At 31.9% G+C, this 20,983-nt stretch overlaps 4 pseudogenes; 3 read left to right on the top strand and 1 right to left on the bottom strand.

Moving 5' to 3' along the window:
* Positions 1 to 101: 101 nt before the first annotated feature.
* Positions 102 to 1,275, top strand: LOC131803284 (cytochrome c oxidase subunit 1-like; annotated as a pseudogene).
* Positions 1,276 to 7,892: 6,617 nt separating this feature from the next.
* Positions 7,893 to 8,888, top strand: LOC131803228 (NADH-ubiquinone oxidoreductase chain 2-like; annotated as a pseudogene).
* A 933-nt stretch (positions 8,889 to 9,821) lies between these two features.
* On the top strand, positions 9,822 to 10,647 carry LOC131803229 (cytochrome c oxidase subunit 1-like; annotated as a pseudogene).
* A 3,393-nt stretch (positions 10,648 to 14,040) lies between these two features.
* LOC131803230 (NADH-ubiquinone oxidoreductase chain 5-like) lies at positions 14,041 to 20,503 on the bottom strand (annotated as a pseudogene).
* Between the last annotated feature and the right edge of the window lie 480 nt (positions 20,504 to 20,983).

A 20,983-nucleotide genomic window follows, 5' to 3' on the forward strand; every position in this document is an offset into this window, starting at 1 on the left:
ATTGATTAGTTCCTTTAATATTAGGAGCTCCTGATATAGCATTTCCTCGAATGAATAATATAAGTTTCTGATTATTACGTCCTGCATTAACTCTATTATTAGTAAGAAGTATAGTAGAAAAGGGAGCTGGAACAGGTTGAACTGTTTATCCACCTTTATCATCAATTATTGCTCATGGTGGAGCTTCAGTTGATTTAGCTATTTTCTCTCTTCACTCAGCAGGAATTTCTTCAATTTTAGGAGCAGTAAATTTTATTACAACTATAATTAATATACGATCAACAGGAATTACATTTGATCGAATGCCTTTACTGCATTGTTATTATTATTATCTCTTCCCGTTCTTGCTGGAGTTTTTACTATATTATTAACTGATCGAAATTTAAATACTTCATTTTTGATCCAGCTGGAGAAGGTGATCCAATTCTTTATCAATATTTATTTTGATTCTTTGGACATCCAGAAGTTTATATTTTAATTTTCCTGGATTTGAATTAATTTCTCATATTATTAGTCAAGAATCAGGAAAGAAGGAAACATTCGGTTCTTTAGGAATAATTTATGCTATATTAGCAAATGGACATTTAGGATTTACTGTATTAGCTCATCATATATTCACTGTAGGAATAGACGTTGATACTCGAGCTTACTTCAATTCAGCTACAATAATTATTGCTGTACCTACTGGAATTAAGATTTTTAGTTGAATAGCTACATTATACGGAATTCAGTTAACCTATTCTCCAGCTATTTTATGAGCTTTAGGATTCGTATTCTTATTCACTGTAGGAGCTTGAACAGGAGTAGTATTAGCTAACTCATCTGTTGATATTATTTTACATGATACATATTATGTAGTTTCTCATTTCCATTATGTACTTTCTATAGCAGCTGTGTTTGCTATTATAGCAGGATTTGTACATTGATATCCTTTATTTACTGCATTAACTCTATATAATAAGCTATTAATTTGTTATTATATTTATTGGAGTAAATTTAACATTCTTCCCTCAACATTTCTTAGGATTAGCTGGAATACCTCGACGATATTTTGATTATCCTGATGCTTATACAGCATGAAATGTAATTTCAACAATCGGTTCAACAATTTCATTATTAGGAATATTATATTTATTCTATATTGTCTGAGAAAGATTAGTATCTCAACGACAAGTAATCTTCCCAATTCAATTAAATTCATCAATTGAATGATTACAAAATACTCTACCTGCTGAACACAGATATAATGAATAGCCTTTATTAACTAATTTCTAATATGGCAGATTAGTGCAATGGATTTAAGTTCCATATATAAAGTATTTTACTTTTATTAAAAACTAATGTCAACATGAGCAAATTTAGGTTTACAAGATAGTTCTTCTCCATTAATAGAACAATTACTTTTTTTTCATGATCATGCATTAATAGTTTTAGTAATAATTACAGAATTAGTCGGATATTTAATGTTTACATTATTTTTTAACAAATATGTTAATCGTTATTTATTACATGGACAAACAATTGAAATTATTTGAACTATTTTACCTGCAATTATTTTCTCATTCGTTGTTCTCCCTTCTTTACGATTATTATACTTATTAGGTGAAATTAATGAACCATCAGTAACTTTAAAGGCTATTGGTCATCAATAATACTGAAGTTATGAATATTCAGACTTTAATAATGTTGAATTCGATTCTTATATAATACCTACAAATGAATTACCAGTAGACGGATTCCGTTTATTAGATGTAGATAACCGAGTAGTTTTACCAATAAATTCTCAAAGTCGAATTTTAGTTACTGCTGCTGATGTAATTCATTCATGAACTGTTCCTGCTTTAGGTGTAAAGGTTGATGGTACTCCTGGTCGTCTAAATCAAACTAATTTCTTAATTAATCGACCAGGTTTATTTTATGGACAATGCTCAGAAATTTGTGGAGCTAATCATATTTTTATACCAATTGTTATTGAAAGTATTTCTGTAAATTATTTTATTAAGTGAATTTCTAAAAATAATTCTTCATTAGATGACTGAAAGCAAGTACTGGTGTATTAAACCATTTTATAGTAAATTAGCACTTACTTCTAATTAAAAAATTAGTTAAAAATATAACATTAGTTTGTCAAACTAAAATTATTAATTTACTAAAACTTTTTAATCCCTCAAATAGCACCAATTGGTTGATTAAGCTTATTTATTATTTTTTCAATTACGTTCGTAATTTTTAATGTAATAAATTACTATTCATATATTCCTTCAATACCTAAATCGTTAAATTGAAAATGATAACAAATTTATCCTCTGTTTTTGACCCTTCATCAAGTATTTTTAATCTTTCATTAAATTGATTAAGAACCTCTTTAGGAATTTTAATAATTCCATCAATATACTGACTTATACCATCTCGATACCACATTTTCTGAAATAATATCTCATTAACAATTCATAAGGAATTTAAAACTTTACTTGGCCCAATGGGAGCAAACGGTTCTACATTTATTTTCGTTTCATTATTTTCTATAATTTTATTTAATAATTTTATAGGATAAAATTATTATTTTAAAAATAAAATAAAATAAAATCATCAAAATACCGAATATCGGGGGGTACCGTTATATGGGGGCTATATGATATTGTGGACCTATATAGATAATTCTCTGCGGAGGTATAAAGTGCCCACAAGGAACTCTTTGTGTGGATTTTCAGACAATTCCGTTGAAAAATGTGGGTAAAATCATCAAAATCCCGACTATCGAGGGGTACCGTTATATGGGGGCTATACGATATTGTGGACCTATATAGATAATTCTCTGCCGAGGTATAAAGTACCCACAAGGAACTCCTTGTGTGGATTTTCAGACAATTCCGTTCAAAAATGTGGGTAAAATCTTCAAAATACCGAATATCGGGGGGTACCTTTATATGGGGCTATACGATATTGTGGACCTATATAAATAATTCTCTGCCGAGGTATAAAGTACCCACAAGGAACTCCTTGTGCGGATTTTCAGACAATTCCGTTGAAAAATGTGGGTAAAATCATTAAAATACCGAATATCGGGGGGTACCGTTACATGGGGGACCGATATAGCCCATCTTCGAACTTGACCTGCCTGCAGATAAAAGAGAGATCTGTGCAAAATTTTAGCTTCCTATCTTAATTCGTTTAGACTGTAGCGTGATTACAACAGACGGACAGACGGACGTACAGGACTAAATCGTCTTAGAATTTTACGCTGATCAAGAATATATACACTTTGTTGGGTCTAAAATGATTATTTCGATGAGTTACAAACGGAATGACGAACTTAATATACCCTCCATACCTTTTTTGGTGGAGGGTGTAATAAATAATGTATATATTAATAAGTAATTACACAAATAAAATATATATTATTATATAATTTATATAATTATATTTCCCTATTATTATAATATAAGAGTTGTATTAATATGTAATTTTAGATATCTATATTTTTTTATTAATTTAAAAAAAAATAAAAAAATTTCAATGTATATTAATACTTAAAATCTCAAAATTATTATAAATTTATCTCAAAAATTACGTATAAATATAAACAAGTAAAAAAGCAGTAAGTTCGGCCGGGCCGAACTTTGAATACCCTCCACCATTTGGAACGAATTAGAAAATTTTCAAAAAAATAAAATCCAATAAAAATTCTTTTAAAATCTATAAAATATCTAATATAGGAAGGTGCCGATATATGGGGGGATATACGATATTGTGGACCTTTAAAGACAAATCTATGTCTGCGTGTAAAGTACTCACAAGGAACTCCGTGTGTGGATTTTCAGACAATACGATTGGAAAATGTGGCTAAAATCATCAAAATACCGAATATCGCGGGGTACCGTTATATGGGAGCTATACGTTATCGTTAACCTATATAGAGAATTCTCTGTCGGTGGGTAAAGTGCTCACAAAGAACCCCTTATGACCATTCCGTTGAAAAATATGGCTAAAAACATCAAAATACCGAATATCGGGGATACCGTTATATGAGGGCTATACAATATAGTGGATCTATATAGATAATTCTCTGCCGAGGTATAAAGTACCCACAACGAACTCCTTGTGTGGATTTTCAGACAATTCCGATGAAAAATGTGGGTCAAATCATAAAATACCGAATATCGGGAGGTACCGTTATATGGGGGATATACGATATCGTGGACCTGTATCGACAATTCTCTCTCAGGGGGTGAAGTACTCACAAGGAACTACTTGTGTTGATTTTAAGACAATTCCATTGAAAAGCGTGGCTAACATAATCAAAATACCGAATATCGGAGGTTACAGTTATATGGGGGATATACGATATCGTGGACCTATATAGACACTTCATTTTGAGGAGGTAAAATGCCCACAAGGGACTCCTTGTGTGGATTTTCAGACAATTCCGTTGAAAAATGTGGGTAAAATCATCAAAATACCAAATATCGAGGGTACCGTTATATGGGGGCTATACGATATTGTGGATCTATATAGATAATACTCTGCCGAGGTATAAAGTACCCACAAGGAACTCCTTGTGTGGATTTTCAGACAATTCCGTTGAAAAATGTGGGTAAAATCATCAAAATACCGAATATCGGGGGGTACCGTTATATGGGGGCTATACGATATTGTGGATCTATATAGATAATTCTCTGCGGAGGTATAAAGTGCCCACAAGGAACTCCTTGTGTGGATTTTCAGACAATTCCGTTGAAAAATGTGGGTAAAATCATCAAAATCCCGACTATCGGGGGGTACCGTTATATGGGGGCTATACGATATTGTGGACCTATATAGATAATTCTCTGCCGAGGTATAAAGTACCCACAAGGAACTCCTTGTGTGGATTTTCAGACAATTCCGTTCAAAAATGTGGGTAAAATCTTCCAAATACCGAATATCGGGGGGTACCGTTATATGGGGGCTATACGATATTGTGGACCTATATAAATAATTCTCTGCCGAGGTATAAAGTACCCACAAGGAACTCCTTGTGTGGATTTTCAGACAATTCCGTTGAAAAATGTGGGTAAAATCATTAAAATACCGAATATCGGGGGGTACCGTTACATGGGGGCTATACGATATTGTGGACCTTTATAAATAATTCTCTGCCGAGGTATAAAGTACCCACAAGGAACTGCTTGTGTGGATTTTCAGACAATTCCGTTGAAAAATGTGGGTAAAATCATTAAAATACCGAATACCGGGGGGTACCGTTACATGGGGGCTACACGATATCGTGGACCGATATAGCCCATCTTCGAACTTGACCTGCCTGCAGGCAAAAGAGAGATCTGTGCAAAATTTTAGCTTCCTATCTTAATTCGTTTAGACTGAAGCGTGATTACAACAGACGGACAGACGGACGGACAGGGCTAAATCGTCTTAGAATTTTACGCTGATCAAGAATATATATACTTTGTTGGGTCTAAAATGATTATTTCGATGAGTTACAAACGGAATGACGAACTTAATATACCCTTCATACCTTTTTTGGTGGAGGGTATAAAAAAGCAGTAAGTTCGGCCGGGCCGAACTTTGAATACCCTCCACAATTTGGAACGAATTAGAAAATTTTCAAAAAAATAAAATCCAATAAAAATTCTTTTATAATCTTTAAAATATCTAATATAGGAAGGTGCCGATATATGGGGGGATATACGATATTGTGGACCTTTAAAGACAAATATGTGTCTGCGTGTAAAGTACTCACAAGGAACTCCGTGTGTGGATTTTCAGACAATACGATTGGAAAATGTGGCTAAAATCATCAAAATACCGAATATCGCGGGGTACCGTTATATGGGAGCTATACGTTATCGTTAACCTATATAGAGAATTCTCTGTCGGTGGGTAAAGTGCTCACAAAGAACCCCTTATGACCATTCCGTTGAAAAATATGGCTAAAAACATCAAAATACCGAATATCAGGGGTACCGTTATATGAGGGCTATACAATATCGTGGATCTATATAGATAATTCTCTGCCGAGGTATAAAGTACCCACAACGAACTCCTTGTGTGGATTTTCAGACAATTCCGATGAAAAATGTGGGTCAAATCATAAAATACCGAATATCGGGAGGTACCGTTATATGGGGGATATACGATATCGTGGACCTGTATCGACAATTCTCTCTCAGGGGGTGAAGTACTCACAAGGAACTACTTGTGTTGATTTTAAGACAATTCCATTGAAAAGCGTGGCTAACATAATCAAAATACCGAATATCGGAGGTTACAGTTATATGGGGGATATACGATATCGTGGACCTATATAGACACTTCATTTTGAGGACGTAAAATGCCCACAAGGGACTCCTTGTGTGGATTTTCAGACAATTCCGTTGAAAAATGTGGGTAAAATCATCAAAATACCAAATATCGAGGGTACCGTTATATGGGGGCTATACGATATTGTGGATCTATATAGATAATACTCTGCCGAGGTATAAAGTACCCACAAGGAACTCCTTGTGTGGATTTTCAGACAATTCCGTTGAAAAATGTGGGTAAAATCATCAAAATACCGAATATCGGGGGGTACCGTTATATGGGGGCTATACGATATTGTGGATCTATATAGATAATTCTCTGCGGAGGTATAAAGTGCCCACAAGGAACTCCTTGTGTGGATTTTCAGACAATTCCGTTGAAAAATGTGGGTAAAATCATCAAAATCCCGACTATCGGGGGGTACCGTTATATGGGGGCTATACGATATTGTGGACCTATATAGATAATTCTCTGCCGAGGTATAAAGTACCCACAAGGAACTCCTTGTGTGGATTTTCAGACAATTCCGTTGAAAAATGTGGGTAAAATCATCAAAATACCAAATATCGAGGGTACCGTTATATGGGGGCTATACGATATTGTGGATCTATATAGATAATACTCTGCCGAGGTATAAAGTACCCACAAGGAACTCCTTGTGTGGATTTTCAGACAATTCCGTTGAAAAATGTGGGTAAAATCATCAAAATACCGAATATCGGGGGGTACCGTTATATGGGGGCTATACGATATTGTGGATCTATATAGATAATTCTCTGCGGAGGTATAAAGTGCCCACAAGGAACTCCTTGTGTGGATTTTCAGACAATTCCGTTGAAAAATGTGGGTAAAATCATCAAAATCCCGACTATCGGGGGGTACCGTTATATGGGGGCTATACGATATTGTGGACCTATATAGATAATTCTCTGCCGAGGTATAAAGTACCCACAAGGAACTCCTTGTGTGGATTTTCAGACAATTCCGTTCAAAAATGTGGGTAAAATCTTCCAAATACCGAATATCGGGGGGTACCGTTATATGGGGGCTATACGATATTGTGGACCTATATAAATAATTCTCTGCCGAGGTATAAAGTACCCACAAGGAACTGCTTGTGTGGATTTTCAGACAATTCCGTTGAAAAATGTGGGTAAAATCATTAAAATACCGAATATCGGGGGGTACCGTTACATGGGGGCTATACGATATCGTGGACCGATATAGCCCATCTTCGAACTTGACCTGCCTGCAGATAAAAGAGAGATCTGTGCAAAATTTTAGCTTCCTATCTTAATTCGTTTAGACTGTAGCGTGATTACAACAGACGGACGGACAGGGCTAAATCGTCTTAGAATTTTACGCTGATCAAGAATATATATACTTTGTTGGGTCTAAAATGATTATTTCGATGAGTTACAAACGGAATGACGAACTTAATATACCCTCCATACCTTTTTTGGTGGAGGGTATAAAAAAAGAGCCTCATTACATTGAATGAATTGCCTCATAAAAGGGTTACCTTAATAGGGTAGATTATGTAATTAATATTACGTTCATTGTATTTAATAGAATTAAACTATTTCTAAATGTATCAAAAACTTTTGTGCATCGTACACCAAAATACATATTTACAAAAAGATAAGCTAATTAAGCTACTGGGCTCATACCCCATTTATAAAGGTTCTAATCCTTCTCTTTTTAATTTTTAATAATTCATCAAAAATTATATGTTTAACTATTTTAATAATAGGGTCTTTAGTTGCAATTGCAGCAAACTCTTGAATAGGAGCCTGAATAGATTTAGAAATTAATTTGTTAGATTTTATCCCCCTAATAAGAGATAATAAATTAATATCTGCAGAAGCATCTTTAAAGTACTTTTTGACTCAAGCACTAGCTTCTTCTGTATTTTTATTTGCAGTAATTTTATTTTTAATTATTACTGGTAAAAATAATGCAAATTTAATAGAAATAATTATTCTTTCTTCTTTACTATTAAAAAGAGGTTCTGCTCCTTTCCATTTTTGATTTCCTAAATTAATAGAAGGATTATCATGAATTAATGCATTAATTCTAATAACTTGAGAAAAAATTGCTCCGTTAATATTAATTTCTTATGTAATTTTTAAGCCATTAATTATTATCAGAATTATTTTATCAAGTTTAATTGGTGCATTAGGAGGTTTAAATCAAACTTCTCTACGTAAATTAATAGCTTATTCTTCAATTAATCATTTAGGATGAATATTAGCAGCAATGTATAATAGTAATATTTGATTAGTATATTTTTTATTTTAACATTATCAATAGTGTTAATATTTAGTATGTTTAAAATTTCTTATATTAATCAATTATATTCCTTATTTTCATGAAAAAAGAGTTATATTCTTCCTATTTTTTAATCTTCTTTCATTAGGAGGATTACCCCCATTTTTAGGATTTTTACCAAAATATTTGTAATTGAATCTTTAACTATAAATAATCAATTATTTTTATTAACTTTTATAGTAATAATAACATTATATTTTTATATTCGATTATGTTATAATGCTTTTATATTAAACGATTATGAAAATAGTTGAATAACATTTTTATATCTAACTTTTGGGTTATTTTTAAATTCTTCCTTATATTTCTTTTTTTAAGGCTTTAAGTTAAATAAACTAATAGCCTTCAAAGCTATCAATATAAGAATAATCTTTTAAGCCATAGTAAATTTATTACTCCTTTAGAATTGCAGTCTAATGTTATTATTGACTATAAAGCTAATTGATTAAAGAGAAAAATTTTCATAAATAAATTTACAATCGATTGCCTAAACTTCAGCCATTTAATCGCAACAATCGTTATTTTCTATTAATCATAAAGATATTGGTACTTAATATTTTATCTTCAGAGCATGATCTGGTATAGTAGGAACATCATTAAGAATTTTGATTCGAGCTGAATTAGGACACCCTGGTGATCTAATTGGATACGATCAAATTTATAATGTTATTGTAACAGCTCATGCTTTTATTATAATTTTCTTTATAGTAATACCTATTATAATTGGAGGGTTTGGAAATTGATTAGTTCCTTTAATATTAGGAGCTCCTGATATAGCATTTCCTCGAATGAATAATATAAGTTTCTGATTATTACGTCCTGCATTAACTCTATTATTAGTAAGAAGTATAGTAGAAAAGGGAGCTGGAACAGGTTGAACTGTTTATCCACCTTTATCATCAATTATTGCTCATGGTGGAGCTTCAGTTGATTTAGCTATTTTCTCTCTTCACTCAGCAGGAATTTCTTCAATTTTAGGAGCAGTAAATTTTATTACAACTATAATTAATATACGATCAACAGGAATTACATTTGATCGAATGCCTTTACTGCATTGTTATTATTATTATCTCTTCCCGTTCTTGCTGGAGTTTTTACTATATTATTAACTGATCGAAATTTAAATACTTCATTTTTGATCCAGCTGGAGAAGGTGATCCAATTCTTTATCAATATTTATTTTGATTCTTTGGACATCCAGAAGTTTATATTTTAATTTTCCTGGATTTGAATTAATTTCTCATATTATTAGTCAAGAATCAGGAAAGAAGGAAACATTCGGTTCTTTAGGAATAATTTATGCTATATTAGCAAATGGACATTTAGGATTTACTGTATTAGCTCATCATATATTCACTGTAGGAATAGACGTTGATACTCGAGCTTACTTCAATTCAGCTACAATAATTATTGCTGTACCTACTGGAATTAAGATTTTTAGTTGAATAGCTACATTATACGGAATTCAGTTAACCTATTCTCCAGCTATTTTATGAGCTTTAGGATTCGTATTCTTATTCACTGTAGGAGCTTGAACAGGAGTAGTATTAGCTAACTCATCTGTTGATATTATTTTACATGATACATATTATGTAGTTTCTCATTTCCATTATGTACTTTCTATAGCAGCTGTGTTTGCTATTATAGCAGGATTTGTACATTGATATCCTTTATTTACTGCATTAACTCTATATAATAAGCTATTAATTTGTTATTATATTTATTGGAGTAAATTTAACATTCTTCCCTCAACATTTCTTAGGATTAGCTGGAATACCTCGACGATATTTTGATTATCCTGATGCTTATACAGCATGAAATGTAATTTCAACAATAGGTTCAACAATTTCATTATTAGGAATATTATATTTATTCTATATTGTCTGAGAAAGATTAGTATCTCAACGACAAGTAATCTTCCCAATTCAATTAAATTCATCAATTGAATGATTACAAAATACTCTACCTGCTGAACACAGATATAATGAATAGCCTTTATTAACTAATTTCTAATATGGCAGATTAGTGCAATGGATTTAAGTTCCATATATAAAGTATTTTACTTTTATTAAAAACTAATGTCAACATGAGCAAATTTAGGTTTACAAGATAGTTCTTCTCCATTAATAGAACAATTACTTTTTTTTCATGATCATGCATTAATAGTTTTAGTAATAATTACAGTATTAGTCGGATATTTAATGTTTACATTATTTTTTAACAAATATGTTAATCGTTATTTATTACATGGACAAACAATTGAAATTATTTGAACTATTTTACCTGCAATTATTTTCTCATTCGTTGTTCTCCCTTCTTTACGATTATTATACTTATTAGGTGAAATTAATGAACCATCAGTAACTTTAAAGGCTATTGGTCATCAATAATACTGAAGTTATGAATATTCAGACTTTAATAATGTTGAATTCGATTCTTATATAATACCTACAAATGAATTACCAGTAGACGGATTCCGTTTATTAGATGTAGATAACCGAGTAGTTTTACCAATAAATTCTCAAAGTCGAATTTTAGTTACTGCTGCTGATGTAATTCATTCATGAACTGTTCCTGCTTTAGGTGTAAAGGTTGATGGTACTCCTGGTCGTCTAAATCAAACTAATTTCTTAATTAATCGACCAGGTTTATTTTATGGACAATGCTCAGAAATTTGTGGAGCTAATCATATTTTTATACCAATTGTTATTGAAAGTATTTCTGTAAATTATTTTATTAAGTGAATTTCTAAAAATAATTCTTCATTAGATGACTGAAAGCAAGTACTGGTGTATTAAACCATTTTATAGTAAATTAGCACTTACTTCTAATTAAAAAAATAGTTAAAAATATAACATTAGTTTGTCAAAATAAAATTATTAATTTACTAAAACTTTTTAATCCCTCAAATAGCACCAATTGGTTGATTAAGCTTATTTATTATTTTTTCAATTACGTTCATAATTTTTAATGTAATAAATTACTATTCATATATTCCTTCAATACCTAAATCGTTAAATTGAAAATGATAACAAATTTATCCTCTGTTTTTGACCCTTCATCAAGTATTTTTAATTTTTCATTAAATTGATTAAGAACCTCTTTAGGAATTTTAATAATTCCATCAATATACTGACTTATACCATCTCGATACCACATTTTCTGAAATAATATCTCATTAACAATTCATAAGGAATTTAAAACTTTACTTGGCCCAATGGGAGCAAACGGTTCTACATTTATTTTCGTTTCAATATTTTCTATAATTTTATTTAATAATTTTATAGGATTATTTCCATATATTTTTACAAGTGCCATTTAACTTTAACTCTAACTTGCTATTTAACTTTAACTCTAACTTTAGCTCTGCCTTTATGATTATGTTTCATGTTATAAGGATGAATTAATAATACTCAACATATATTTGCACATTTAGTTCCTCAAGGAACTCCAGCTATTTTAATACCATTTATGGTATGCATTGAATTATTAGTAATGTAATTCGACCAGGAACTTTAGCTGTTCGATTAACAGCTAATATAATTGCTGGACATTTACTTCTTACTATTTTTTCGGAAATACAGGACCTTCTTTATCTATAGTATTAATTAGTTTTTTTATTATTATTATATATAAATTGCATTATTAGTCTTAGAATCAGCAGTAGCAATAATTCAATCATATGTATTTGCTGTTCTTAGAACATTATATTCTAGAGATGTTAATTAATGTCAACACATTCAAACCACCCATTTCATCTAGTAGATTATAGTCCATGACCATTAACAGCATCAATTGTAGCTATAATAACAGTTGCAGGAATAGTAAAATGATTCCATCAATATGATAATTCATTATCCTTATTAGGGAATGTTATTACAATTTTATCTGCATACCAATGATGACGAGATGTTTCTCAAGAAGGAACATATCAAGGTCTTCATACACTTTCTGTTAGTACAGGTTTACAATGAGGAATAATTTTATTTATTCTTTCAGAAGTTTTATTTTTTGTTTCATTTTTTTGAGCATTTTTCCATAGTAGTTAATCTCCTTCGATTGAATTAGGAGCTATATGACCACCTTTAGGGATTACTCCTTTCAATCTATTCCAAATTCTTTTATTAAATACTTTACTTTTATTAAATACTTTATTGACTTCTGGAATTAGTGTAACTTGAGCTCATCATAGTTTAATGTAAGTATTATTAGGGATCTACTTCACAATTCATCGAGCTTATGAGTATATTGAAGCTCAATTCACAATTGCAGATTCAGTATACGGTTCTATTTTCCTTATAGCAACAGGATTTCATGGTCTTCATGTATTAATTGGAACAACTTTTTTAATTGTTTGTTTAGGTCGACATTTAAATAACCACTTTGCAAAAAATCACCACTTTGGATTTGAAGCTGCTGCTTGATATTGACATTTTGTTGATATTGTTTGATTATTCCTTTATGTATCTATTTACTGATGAGGAGGATATTATTTTATACAATATTATTATCTATATAGTATAAAAAGTATATTTGACTTTCAATCATATGGTCTATTATTAATAGTATAGATATTTTTTATTCAATTTTAACAATTAGTTCAATCCTTCTATTAATTTCTATAGTAGTAATACTATTACCTTCAATTTTATCTAAAAAACAATTGTAGATCGTGAAAAGCTTCACCATTCGAATGTGGATTTGACTCAAAATCATAATCTCGTTTACCCTTTTCTCCGATTTTTTCAATTACTATTATTTTTTTAATTTTGACGTAGAAATTGCATTAATTTTACCAATTATTTTAATTATTAAATTGTCAAATATTATGTGCTGAACAATTACGTGTATAACTTTTATTTTAATTCTATTATTAGGACTTTATCATGAATGAAATCAAGGAATATTAAATTGATCAAACTAAAAAGGATTGTAGTTATTTATAACATTAGATTTGCATTCAAAAAGTGTTGATTTTTCAATCTACCTTGAATATGAAGCGATATATTGCAATTAGTTTTGACCTAGTCTTAGGTATATTTACCCTTATTCTTTAAATTATTTAATTGAAGCCAAAAAGCGGCTTATCGCTGTTACTGATAGAATTGAGTTCTAAACTCCAATTAAGGAAGTATGATGTTCAAGTAAAAGCTGCTAACTTTTTTCTTTTAATGGTTAAATTCCATTTATACTTCTATTAATATAGTTTAACAAAAACATAACATTTTCATTGTAAAATTAAATAATTTTATTTTATAAATTACTAAAAATAATTCAGTATATTCAAAGATTAATTAATCTCCCTAACATCTTCAGTGTCATACTCTAAATATGAGCTATTTGAATAAAAACAAATTATATATATGTATATATAAAATTACAATTCAAAAAATAAAACTAAATAAATACATTTTTAAATTATTATTTTGTAATATTTGATTTAACTGAGAACTTTTAATTAAATTGTAATAAAGTTGTTGACCACCAAAATATTCAGATCAACCTGATCAAATAATTTAATTCTTATCTTACCTAAAATTAAAGGATAATTAATAATTCCATAAGTAGAAATATAAAGTATAAATCATATTGACCCTAAAAAATGAGAAAAATTATAATTTCTTAGAGCCTTATTTATAAAAAAATAAAGATACATTAGAAATTAAATAACCTATTAAACCACCAACAATACATACAAATAAAGTCAATAACTTCAAATTTAAAGGTAAAATAATAACTTCCGGAGTAGGAAAAATTAATCAATTTAATATACTTCCTCCTACAATTCTTAAAATTAATAAACCTATTATACTCTTTAATATTACTCAACCTTCATCATTAAGTATATTTAAAGAAGAAAAATTAGAATCTCCAGTTATTGAATAATAAACTAATCGAAAAGAATAGCATACTGTTAAATCCGTTGAAGAAAATATAACAAGAAAGAAAATATATTAATATAAGAAAATGATACTATTTCTAAAATCAAATCCTTTGAATAAAATCCTGCTAAAAATGGTATCCCACATAATGCTTAATTTGCAACACTAAAACAAGAAGTTAATGGCATTATTAATCTTAAACTTCTAATTAAATGAATATCTTGACTATTATTTATATTATGAATAATTGCTCCTGCACACATAAATAATGAGGCCTTAAATAAAGCATGAGTTAATAAATGAAAAAACTAATTTATAATAACCTAAAGATAAAATTCTTATTATTAATCCTAATTAATCTACTCTAAGATAAAGCAATTTAAATCAAACTCATAATTAGCACCTAACCCTGCCATAAATATTGTTAAACCAGATAATAATAATAATAAATTACCCATTCAACTTGTTCTTAATACAATATTAAATCGAATTAATAAATAAACTCCAGCTGAAGAATGAACTGAAGCAGATACTGGAGAAGGAACTGCTATTGCAGCTGGTAATCAAGAAGAAAATAGAATTTGTGCACTGTTATTGTAGCTAATATTACTAATATTCCAACAATAAACATTTCTCTATCAGACTGTATCACATCTGAATAAAAAATAAAATTTCAACTTCCATAATTTAATATTCAAGCAATTGCTAATAATAAAGCTATGAGCTACATGCTCATAGGACTCGTAGGCAAGATGAGACTTACCGACAAGTAGAAAGGGAGAGGGATGCTAATAGTCACAGACGCCTTAGGGAAAATGAAGAATATAGGATATTCGAACAGGAACAGAATACGGATGCTCATAGGACTCGTAGGCAAGATGAGATTTATCGACAGGTAGAAAGGGAGAGGGATGCAAGTAGTCACCGACTTCGGAGAGAAAATGAGGACTATCGTGCATCTGAACAAGCTCGAAATACTGAGGAACATGTTGCACGAAGATCAAATATAGAATACCGCGTCGTGGAGCAGCTTCGTAATACATAACAACGGCGAGAGGCTAGACGTGTAACTGCAATTGCAGACAACAATCGGAATAATATTAGAAATTGCCGAGTGCGTCTGCATCGATTGAATCCTCTAAATCGAATAAACGAGAATACTCGCCAGTCTTTAAGAAATTCTGAAATAAGGCAGAACCTTTCGCCGATATCACGAATGGAGAGACTACAAGTAGATTCTTCGCGACACAGGTCAAGAGCATTAAATGCCTTTCACGAAAATGTCAGACAGGGTCCAACTGAAATTTGTATCTGTTGTGGGGGACTATGGTTCCCTAAACAAATTAAACCTATTAGGAAAAATAATTTACTACAAAAATACCCGACACTTGATGAGGTATTCTTCTTATCTGAAGTATTTCCCTCAGAGGATAATAAGTATGCATTTTGCAATACTTGCCACAAGATTGTTAGCGGGGGAAAAGTGCCGTCCATTTGTTTATCAAATGGACTTCATTTTCCAGAAATTCCCAATGTTCTTCGAGAACTAACGCCATTGGAAGAAAGATTCGTTTCACCTAGAATTCCATTCATGAGAATAGTTTCTCTTGGCTATAACCGTCAATGTGGTGTAAGGGGTGCTGTGGTTAACGTTCCCATTCAGTTATCCTCAACGGTAAATGTACTTCCGAGAACAATAGATCAAACAGAAGTTGTACAAGTCTATCTGAAGCGCAGGTTAATGTACGAGCATAGTTTCATGACTGAAACAATTAGACCGACCAAAATTTTCCAAGCTGCAAGGTATCTTGCAAACACACAGTTGTATAGAAAGCACAACGTTCTTATATCCGATGATTGGCTTCAAAATATGAATTTCTCGGAAGAAATTCCGTTTGTGTCCAATAGGGAAGACCAACAAATACTGTCCCGATTTGAAAATAACTGCACGTTGCAAAATGAAGTTGAGGAATATAATCCTCAGGAAACTTTATTAGATAATATTCCAGTTGAAAATCTTCCTTTGCAACGTATATCAATTGCTCCGGGCGAGGGACAAAGACCAATCTATATGTTGATGGATGAAGATTCAGAAGAATTGTCGTATCCTACAATATATTGTGGAATTAAAAGGACCTGTAGTGCCACAATTGGTAAAATTATAAAATCGGAAGTCCGGCGATATGATAGACGATGCGCTCGTGTTGATAAGGTTTTGTATTCCTACAAAAAGCTCGAGTTGTCTCGCATCAAGAACAGTATTTCTACATGTCTAAGGAAGAAATTAGGGACCAGACAAATAACGGCCAACGAAGTATTGGATGATCTTTTTGTTCAAAACTTGGTACAACATGATGATGGATATCACATTCTGAAAGGTATTCGGTCTTCTCCTGCTCACTGGGAAAGTGAAAAGAAAAAAGTGTTGGCAATGATTAGACAATTCGGACTGCCAACATTCTTTATTACATTGTCTGCCGCAGAATCACAATGGCCGGAATTGATAGTGATTTTGGTTAAAATTTTAGAGGGGAACGACATTTCTGAAGAGGAGGCAAATTCTTTCTCTACCCAAAGAAAGTATGACCTCATAAGAAAGGATCCTGTTACATGTTCCAGATATTTTGATCAAAGAATACGCCACTTGTTTAAACACTTCAAATCAAGAGAAGGTATATTTGATGAACATTGGGTTGTACGACATTATTGGAGAATTGAATTTCAGCAACGCGGTTCTCCACATTTGCATGGAATTTACTGGCTAAGAGAAGCTCCTCATTTAAACCTGTCTGATAACACAACATTTCAACCCGTAGTTGATTTTATTGACAAATTTATTACCACAGATTCATCTAATACAGATGTCACACCCTTCATCAATGTTCAACGTCACAATCATACTAGAACATGTCAACGTGAAATTAGAGGACAAAAGTTTTGTCGCTTCAATATCCCTTATCCTCCAATGCCATCAACACAGATATTATTGCCGTTACCTGAAGACACAAATCCTGAAGAACACAAAAAGCACAAAGAAAATTTCGAAAGGATACATAATTTGTTAAATGCAAATATACCAATATTTCAAGAAGACGAACTTCAATCGTTTCAAAATTTTCTTTCGGATAGTCGCATTGGATTGAGCCAAGAAGATTATATTTTAGCACTAAGATCTTCAATAAGAAAACAGCAAGTTTTTTTAAAGAGGTTATTTAAGGACAGATCAATAAATGCATTTAATTCAACTATTTTGTCAATGCAAAGATCTAATATGGACATTCAATTCGTTTTGGATGCATATGCTTGCGTTTCGTACATTGTGAATTACATTAATAAGTCCAATAGGGGTGTTTCAAGACTATTGCAAGAAGCAATGAATGAAATCAGAGATGGGAATTATTCGGTCAAAAAAAAACTGCAACATATTGGAAACAAATTCATCAATGCATCCGAAGTCTCCGCACAAGAAGCATCGTATAATGTACTTGGTATGTTTATGTCACAGTGTAGCAGTGCCGAAGTTTACATTAACACATTTCCACCAGAAAAACGTGTCCGAATGTTAAAATCAAAACAAGACTTGCAGAATCTAGACAGAGACTCAACAGACATATTTAAATCTAATATTCTTGACCACTATGTTCAACGACCCGACATTTTAGAAAATGTATGCTTAGCATATTTTGCTGGCTATTACAGTTATTCTGCGAAATTAAGGAATTCACGGTCACAAAATGAGGAAGACGATGATTTTCTTGAATATGAAGATTCAGATCGTAATCATATTGGCGCACCTATCCGATTAAGAAATAATTCAGGATATATATACAAGAGGAGAAGCCCAGCTATAATACGATTTCCATCGTTTAACGTCAATAATAATAGAGACGACTATTTCCGGTCATTGGTGATGTTATACTTTCCATGGAGAAATGAAGTTAACGATTTATTGCAGAGCGATAATGAAAATACTTGTTTATAAACAATGTATTGAAGAAAATAGAAGCCAATTTGAAATATTTAACGAAGGTGAACTTGACGAAATATTGTTGCAAGTTCAAGATGAACATAACGCAACCCACAACAACAATTTAAATCACAATGCAGCTGTGTCCCAAATATTAGATGACGAGTTTCGTGCTTTGGCAATACCCGAAATTGGCGATAATTTCAATGTTTTGGACGGAGACGAAAATCATGATCCCGACTCAAGAGATAATGCTAGGTTTATAAAACTACCACCACTCATAAGTGAGAACGATCTTTTGTGCAACATAAGAACATTGAACATTAAGCAACGTGCTTATCTACACCACATACTTCAGAATGTCGTTGAAAAGAATGTTTTCTATGAATACATTGGAGGTGGGGCTGGAGTAGGTAAAAGTCGGTTAATAAAAGCTATATACCAAACCATAACACACAGATTTAATACTATTCCTGGAAGCAATCCAGATCTTCCGAAAGTGTTGCTGACAGCTCCAACGGGAAAGGCTGCATTTGGTATTGGTGGCTCCACCTTACACGCATTGTTTTCTCTTCCAATAAACCAATGCTCTGGGGAACTCCGACCACTTGGTAATGACAGCATTAATTCGATTATTGTAAATTTAATTGATTTAAAGGTGATAATTATAGACGAAATATCAATGGTCGGATCTAGAATGCTGGGATACTTGGACGCTAGATTGAAACAAATATTTAAAAGCACAAATCCATTTGGTGGAATTTCAATTTTAGCTTTTGGTGATTTTAAACAACTCCCTCCAGTCGGCGATAAATGGATTTTTAGCGAAAACACTTCCAATCCTTATGGACTTATTGTTGGTTCAAGATTATGGGATCTTTTTCATTTTTACGAGCTGACGGAAATAATGCGGCAAAGGGATGATTTGAGGTTCGCTCAGGCATTAAGCAGAATGTCTGATGGGGAAATGACAACCGATGACGTGGAAAACATGAAAGCGAGAATTGTTAATGATGTGAGAGATGTACCCCCAGATGCAATACATTTGTTTTGGTCAAGTGATGAAGCCGATAATTATAATTCTATAAAACTGAGTCAAATCCTTACCGAATCATTCATCTCAAAAGCATGCGACGTACTTAAATCCAGTGCATTAAATCCTATACAGAGAACTAATATTATCAATAATATTGCTAGACTTAAAACTGCCGAAACACAAGGCCTTTGTTTTGAATTGCAATTGAAGAAGTCAGCAAAGTATATGATGACTGTAAACATTAATACTGCTGATGGTCTAGTTAACGGTGCTACTGGGATTTTAATGGATATTAATTTCGAGCCAGGATCATCACATCCAAAAATTCTTTGGCTGCTATTTTCCGATGAAAACGTTGGAAAAGAAACTCGGCGACAGAAGCCACATGGATCAGAACCACTTTGGACCCCAGTCGAAAAGTGCATAAGATCATTTCAGTTCAAACGTAATAATCAAATTTGCATTGAACGTCGTCAATTCCCGTTAGTGGTGGCGGAAGGAATTACTATTCACAAAAGCCAAGGTGCCACCTATGCAAAAGTTGCTGTACGTACTCGCAGTAGAATGACCAGAGCCGCACTTTATGTTGCCTGCAGTCGAGCAACAAATGCTGCTGGTCTGTATATAATTGGCCCCTTTAGTTCTCCGAAACCATTTCAGAATAACGATCCAGTTAAAATAGAGATGGAAAAGTTAAACACTGCAAAGAAATTGAAGCTCCAATATGATTTTCTTAATTCCAAAGAAATAAAAATATATTTTCAAAATATTCAAAGTCTTCGTGCGCATATAGAAGATATCAGTTCTGACCATACGATTATGCAATCTAATTTTATTTGTTTAGTTGAAACATGGACTTTTCCGGAAGAAAGTTGCAATATAATAAACTTTTCAGAAGTTAGCAGAATTGATTGTGTTGAAGCTGACGATGAAAGAATTCGAAAGAAGAGGGGGATTGTAATACTTACACGGACAAATATTCATAACGATGTACGCATTCTATATAAAAGATATTTTAATCATTCAAGGAATACGTTGCAAATTATCGCAATGAAGTACAAAGATATATGTCTAATTGTTATATATAGGAATCAGTCGTTTCCGGAATGTACTTTCCGTACATTGCTAAGTAATTGTATTTGCGAAATTAAATTGCAGCACGATGGCAAAATTATAATAGTTGGCGATGTTAATATATGCCGACGAACTAGTCAAGGCAGGACAGAAGCAATGCTGATCGAAAATGGTTTTGGGTCCCTTCTTGAAAAGGACACATGTACCACAAAATATGAAACGCAAATAGATTGGGTTTTTAGTAATGGTACAGGAGATAATATAATTTGCAAAAGATATCCCACAATACATAGCCATCACGATGGCATTATGATAGGGCTATGAATAAAATTGTGATCAAATAAAAGTCAAATTAAAAACAATTTGCGGTTACATTTGTATATATTCTTA

The sequence above is a fragment of the Musca domestica genome, unplaced genomic scaffold (genome assembly GCF_030504385.1).
Source record: "Musca domestica strain aabys unplaced genomic scaffold, Musca_domestica.polishedcontigs.V.1.1 28, whole genome shotgun sequence".
In the NCBI taxonomy this organism is placed as follows: Eukaryota; Metazoa; Arthropoda; class Insecta; order Diptera; family Muscidae; genus Musca; species Musca domestica.